The sequence below is a fragment of the Balaenoptera acutorostrata genome, chromosome 5 (genome assembly GCF_949987535.1).
Source record: "Balaenoptera acutorostrata chromosome 5, mBalAcu1.1, whole genome shotgun sequence".
Classification (NCBI taxonomy): domain Eukaryota; kingdom Metazoa; phylum Chordata; class Mammalia; order Artiodactyla; family Balaenopteridae; genus Balaenoptera; species Balaenoptera acutorostrata.
In genome coordinates, this window is record NC_080068.1 from 83,401,218 (window position 1) to 83,407,681 (window position 6,464).

A 6,464-nucleotide genomic window follows, 5' to 3' on the forward strand; every position below is an offset into this window, starting at 1 on the left:
GATACTGATTTTGTTTCCTTCAGATAAATACATAGAAGTGGGATTTGTGGATCATACGGTAGTACTCTTTTTACTTTTCTGAGGACCATCCATACTATTTTCCATTGTGGCTGCATCAACTTACACTTCTACCAACTGTGCACAAGGATATGCTTTTCTCTACATCCTCACCAACAGTTGTTATCTTTTATCTTTTTGATAATAGCCATCCTCACAGGGGTGAGGTGATATCTCATTGTGGTTTTGGTTTGCATTTCCAATTAGTATGCTTCTTAAATAAAGATTCTCAGTTATTATAATATAGAAAACATATAATATAGAAAATTGATTCACTCTATGTTGCTTAAGTTTCTGAGTTACAGATATCCTCACCTTTCTAGATGGTTTTAGCAGAAACAGATGTATTAGTTTAAGTAGTCTTTGAAAAATCCATTGCAGCCAACAATATTCTTCCATACTACAAGACTATTCTATCAGAAAACCACTACTGTCATGCTGTTTCACTTGCCATTTATGATGCTATAGACCAAATAGTGACCCTCCACTGGAAGTGAACTAAAAGAACCAAATAGTTCTAGCAGTATGCCTAGAAGAAATACGCATCTCCCATTGACATCCAGTGTTCCACGTTGCTCACGTCTTCTTTCCAGGTTGTATGTTGGGGCTACTGCTTGGCCTAACCTAGACCATATCTAGAACCCTACCCTAGTGAAAAGGAAGCCTGAGAAATATTGTTTTACTGAAAGACAATGTTGAAGAAGAATAGATACGGAGTAAGCTAATCCATAGAATACACTTTACTTTCACTATTTTGAGCACTCAACATCCATGTACATAGTCACCATATGGAAGACAACAATGACAACAAAACCGCTGGGTTGGCCAAAAAGTTCGTTCGGGTTTTCCTGTAAGATGTTATGGTAAAACCCAAACGAACTTTTTGGCCAACCCAATATATCCTTGTCTAAAGAAACACTATTTTACTTCATAAAAATGAAATCCACTTGCCCTTTCACCTAAAGGTAAGAGATAATGTTTCATTAGTCACTGTATCTTTCTCTGGCTAATGTTCATTCCTCCCTAAATTCAGTTACAATCCTGTGACACTGTAAATAAGGATTAAATTATATATTTAATAACAAGATTCATCCCCTGAATACAGTTACAGAAGAAAGAGAGAAGAGGGAAAGGGAAAATTGATTAACAAATATAAATATGCACGTAACAAATGAAATAACACATTTAAATAGCACCTACATTTCTCCTTTCTGAAATAAGCCCCAAGGCAATAATTAATATTTATAATTTTCTCCTTACCTTAGCCCTCCATTTATCCTTGTCTTCATCCAGCAACTCCAATAGTCAGGACGCTGTACTTGATGGACTGACTCAGACATTCTTGGTACTACAGCTTGAGTCCTCAAGGAGTTTGCTGGCAGAACTCCCTCCTCCTCAGGAGAGGCTGATCTTTTTCTTAAGCCCTTCAACTGACTGGATAAGGTCCACCCACCTTATGGAAGTTAATCTGCTTTACTCAGTTTACTCATTTCAATGTCAGTCTCATCCAAAAAATACTTTCACAGCAATATCTAAACATGTTTGGTCAAATATCTGAATGCAATGGTCTAGCGAAGTTGACACATAAAAGTAACCAACACAAGTCCACTCTTTATTAGCTTGGAACCTGTGCACATTACATTAACCACACCTAATCTCCAAATAAATACAAAAGCAAGTTTATGCTTCCACCGAGCATGATACAACTATCCTGCAAACTGTGAAAATGCTCTACCTTTTCCCCAGAAGAGGATGCAAAGTCCTTAGTTCATTACTTTTATTCTTGATATCCTGTAATAACTTAAATACTGTGTTATAAAATTAATGATACTTAAATACTGTGATATAAAGTTATATTCTATTTTACATGATAGCGGAATAAGAGGAAAGAAAGCAAAGATATATCTATATATGTATATGTATGTGTGTATACACATAAGAAATTTTCATAATAAAATAAGAAAAAATACTCATAACTATTATAGTCATCATTTCTGTAACTTGTTACATGATTGTAGCTGGTATTTATAACTTTTTCCACTACCTATTCTGTATACTCTTCATCCTCAACTGATCATGGTTCTTTACCCAAACCTACATTCTTAAAGGGTCTGGGTCATTAGTAGTCCTGCCTGAATTGGGTTGTTGTAATAGTTATCCATTGACTTTAATCACAGGGCAAGGCAATGCTAAGAGGTACCCTAAGGGATCTCTGTATTCTTGACATCCTCTTCCTTATTTTCATTGTGTAGTAGCAATCCAATTACCTCTTGGGAGTCAGAATTAATTACTTCAACCACTACAGTAATACTCTTTTCTGTCTGTTGATTCAGAGGCATGAGGAGCCCAAAGTGGCTAGGTAGCAATTTTAACTTCCAGTTTAATGGAATCACTGTTGTGCCTCCTGATAGAAGCCTCCTTCACTTTGGAACTAAGACCTCTAGTTCAGTAAATCATAAGACTACAGGAACGGGAAGTGACTTATTTTACGGGTGAGTTACTAGGGGTAAGAGTGAGTACTGCCACTCCAATTTCCACCCCTTGGTTTCTGAACCCATGCATTGTGGCTATACTGATTTAGAGTGTATACGGCCTTCAGGAAGACATTGCCCTGCCCTGGTATTGCCACCTGCTTGGTGGTGTAACTGATTCTTCGAAAGCTATTACACCATTACATTAAATCCAGTTTCTTCAGAATGGTAGGGAACATGGTAAGACCAGTGAATTCCATGAGTTTGGACCCACTGTGATACTATTCATTGTGAAGTGAGTTCCTTGATCAGAAACAATGTTTCATAGAATACCATGACAGAGGATAAAGCATTCTATAAGTCAACAGACAGCAGTTTTGCAGGCAGAAGAAGAAAATACATGTCTAGAGCAAGTGTCTGTTTTAGCAAGAACAAAGTGCTGTCCCTTCTATGATGGAAGTCATTCAATGTAAGCAACCTGCCACCTGGCAGCTGGCTGATAACCCTTGTTAATGGTGCCGTACCAGAGACTCAGTGTCAGTCAGTCTCTACTAGCAGATCGGTACTCAACAGTGGCTGTAGCCAGGCTGGCCTTGGCAAGTGGAAGTCCCATGTTGCTGAGCCCATGTATAACTCCCATCTCTTCCAACATAACCACTTTGTTCATGAGCTATTGGGCAATGACAAGAGTACCTACAGAAAGAGACTGACATCCAAAAAACAGATCATCCTATCCACTCAATTATCAAAATCATTTTTTTCTGGAGTCATTATTTAGTGAGCATTCACATGGGACACAAATATTTCACATCCTTTGCCCATTCAGAGAGCTCTCTCCATATACCTCTTCCCCAGACCTCCTTGTTATCAATTTTCCAAATATGTTTCTTCCAAGTCAAATCATTGTCCATAGCCCATAAATCAGTATATAAGTGTCTGCCTGGCCATTTCTACTTTCACGCAAAATGAACAACCAGGAGTAATCCTTAAAGTTCTGCCCATTGAGAGGATTTCCTTTCAATTGTCTTTTAGGAACATTCCAGAAAGGGGCTATAGTGCTACAGCTGTCCATTTCTGGGTGGTGCCTACATTTCACATAGAAAAATCTGTAAACCAGGCATGACTTTTCTATACTTTTCCATCAACTGATTGTAGGGAACACCCCATGAAGCCATAGGTGCAGATTAGGAGAGAGAACGTAGTGTAGCAGGAGTGAGGATCATTGGCATTTGAGCCACTTCTTAATGTAAATTACTTGTGCCTTTAGCACCTGCTTGAGCTTGATCTCATACATACCCCTTCCATTCGATGATGGGGTGCTGCTGTGTATGCCCAACTTTATGACTTGGTGTGTCAGATAACACCCAATTCTTGATAGGAGCTCAGGTTGGAAAGTAATTTGGTGCCCATGGATAAGGCTTCAGTCTTTACTAAGGCCCAGTAAAAGGTCAAGAGCTGTTTCTCAAAAAGATAGTAGTTATCTACAGAGGATGGCAGAGCTTTGCTCCAAAATCCTAAGGGCCTGTGCTACTATTTACTCATAGGGGCCCACCAAAGGCTCCTAACAGCTTCCCTATCTGCCACTGTCACTTCAAACACCACTGGATTTTGTAGATCTTGTGATGCTTGCACAACCATCTGAACCTGTTGCAGAGCCTTAGTTCTTGGCCCCATTCAAAACTGGCAGATTTTTGGATCACTCAGTAAATAGATCAGAGTAGAACACCCAGATAAGGAAAATGTAGCCTCCAAAATCCAAAGAGGCCCACTAAGTGTTGTGCTTCCCTCTTGGCTGTAGTAGAGGCCAGATGCAATAACTCACGCTTCACCTTAGAAGGGATATCTAAACATGCCCCACATCACTAGGCTCCTCAAATTTTCTTTTTTTTTTTTTTGGCTTGCAGGATCTTAGTTCCCCGACCAGGGATCGAACCCAGGGCCAAGACAGTGAAAGTGCCGAGTCCTAACCACTGGACTGCCAGGGAATTCCTAGATTTGCATTGAGGTATAAGGCCTCTGAATTTTTTTTCAGATTTATTTCCCTTCCTCTGACATACAAATATTTTAATGATAAGTCTAGAGTACTTGCTACTTCTTGCTCAGTAGGTCCAATCAGCATAAATGTTGTCAATATAATGGACAAGCGTGCTATCTTGTGGAAGGGAAAGGCAGTCAAGATCCCTGTGATATAAATTATGACGCAGGGCAGGAGAATTGATACACTCTTGAGGTAGGACAGTGAAGGTGTATTGCTAGCCTTACTATCTGAAAACAAAATGCTTCTGATGAGCCTTACAGACAAATGGAAAAAAAGGCGTGTGGTAGATCAACAGCTACATACCAAGTACCAGGGGATGTGTTAATTTGCTCAAGCAATTAAATCACATCTGTTACAGCAGGTGCATTTAGAATCACCACCTGGTTAAGTTTACAATAATCCACTGCCATGCTCTCAGATCCATCTGTCTTCTTCATGGCCAAATAGGCGAGTTGAATGGGGATGCGGTAACCATCCCTGCATTCTTTGAGTGCTTGATGGTGGCACTGATTTCTGCAATCCTTCCAGGAATTTGGTATTGCTTTTGGCTTACTATTTTTTATAAGTTGAAGCAGTTCTAATGGTTTCCATTTGGGCTTTCCCACCATAATTGTCCTCAATCCACAGCTCAGGGAGCCAATGTGGGGATTCTGCCAGTTGCTACTTATGTCTATGCCAATGATGCATTCCAGAACTGGGGAGATAACTGCAAGATAGGATCAGGAACCTACCAGCACCACTGTGGAATGGTCTTGAGCTAAAACTCCATTGATTACCTGACCTCCATAAGGGCATACTTTGACTGGTGGACCACAGAGATGTTTTGGGTCTCCTGGAATTAGTGCCAGTCAGAACCAATGTCCAGTAATCTCTGAAATTTCTGATGATTTCCTTTTCTCCAATGCACAGTTACACTGGTAAAAGGTCATAGGTCCTTTCAGTGAAGGATGGGAGAAAGAATAATGGTATAAATTTTTGGCAGTGTAGCAGAGTTCTTCAGGGGCACCTGGCTTCCCCCCTTTATTCAAGAAATTTTGGATCTACAAACTTGCTCTAATCTGGGAATTTATTGACAGACCATGACTTTCTTTTTATGGTTCAAGTTAGAACTTTGTTCATTTGATCTAGAACCCTTCCCCTTATATAGTGCAAGTAAGAACTTAGGCTTCCTATCTATTTCACTCCTAGAAACACTGTGATCAACTTGCCAGCACCATAGCTCTCTGCACCTCAGATTATTCAGGTTGCTGTGTTGACTCTATTGTCCATTATGGTAATCACACTTCTTTTAATTCTGGCAATTGAGTGCTGCCACCTGGCTCCTCCCACCCTGGGATCCAATTACTCCATTTCATTCATGCTTCTCAATTCAGTGGCAGCAGTTCCTGCTGTAATTTGTCACATACAAGAAGAGCAATCAGAGCTGAAGCTCCGTGACACTGAGGCGCCCTTCACAAATTTATTTTCACTGTCAAGGTAAAAGGTATGTCCTCTAGACTCTCCTAGGGTGGATCTTAAATGATGAATCCATTCTAACATTACAATCTTGCTAAGCCGTTGAATCCCTTCCTCTACAATTACCAAGGGAGGTCTGGCATTTTAATTTATTTAGTATGGGTCATCTTTTGGTGTTTGTTTCAGTCAATTCAGCCTAACAAAACATTACAGATCTTTCTAACACCCTAAGCTGCAACATTAAACCCAGAATCTCTGTTTAATGGGCTTATATTCAACCTGATCCAACTTTAAGTTCCTTCCACCATTATCACATACCCTTAGTATTCATTCCTATAGCTATTCCCTGGCTTTCTGTCTATACACATTGGAAAAATCATGCAGTTATTTTGGAGTGTAGCACCCTTCCTCATGGGTCACACTTTTTATCATACCCTTAGGGG

General features: G+C 39.8%; 1 pseudogene; it reads right to left on the minus strand.

Moving 5' to 3' along the window:
• Window positions 1-2,538: 2,538 nt before the first annotated feature.
• Window positions 2,539-5,405, minus strand: LOC103007071 (uncharacterized; annotated as a pseudogene).
• Window positions 5,406-6,464: the final 1,059 nt, after the last annotated feature.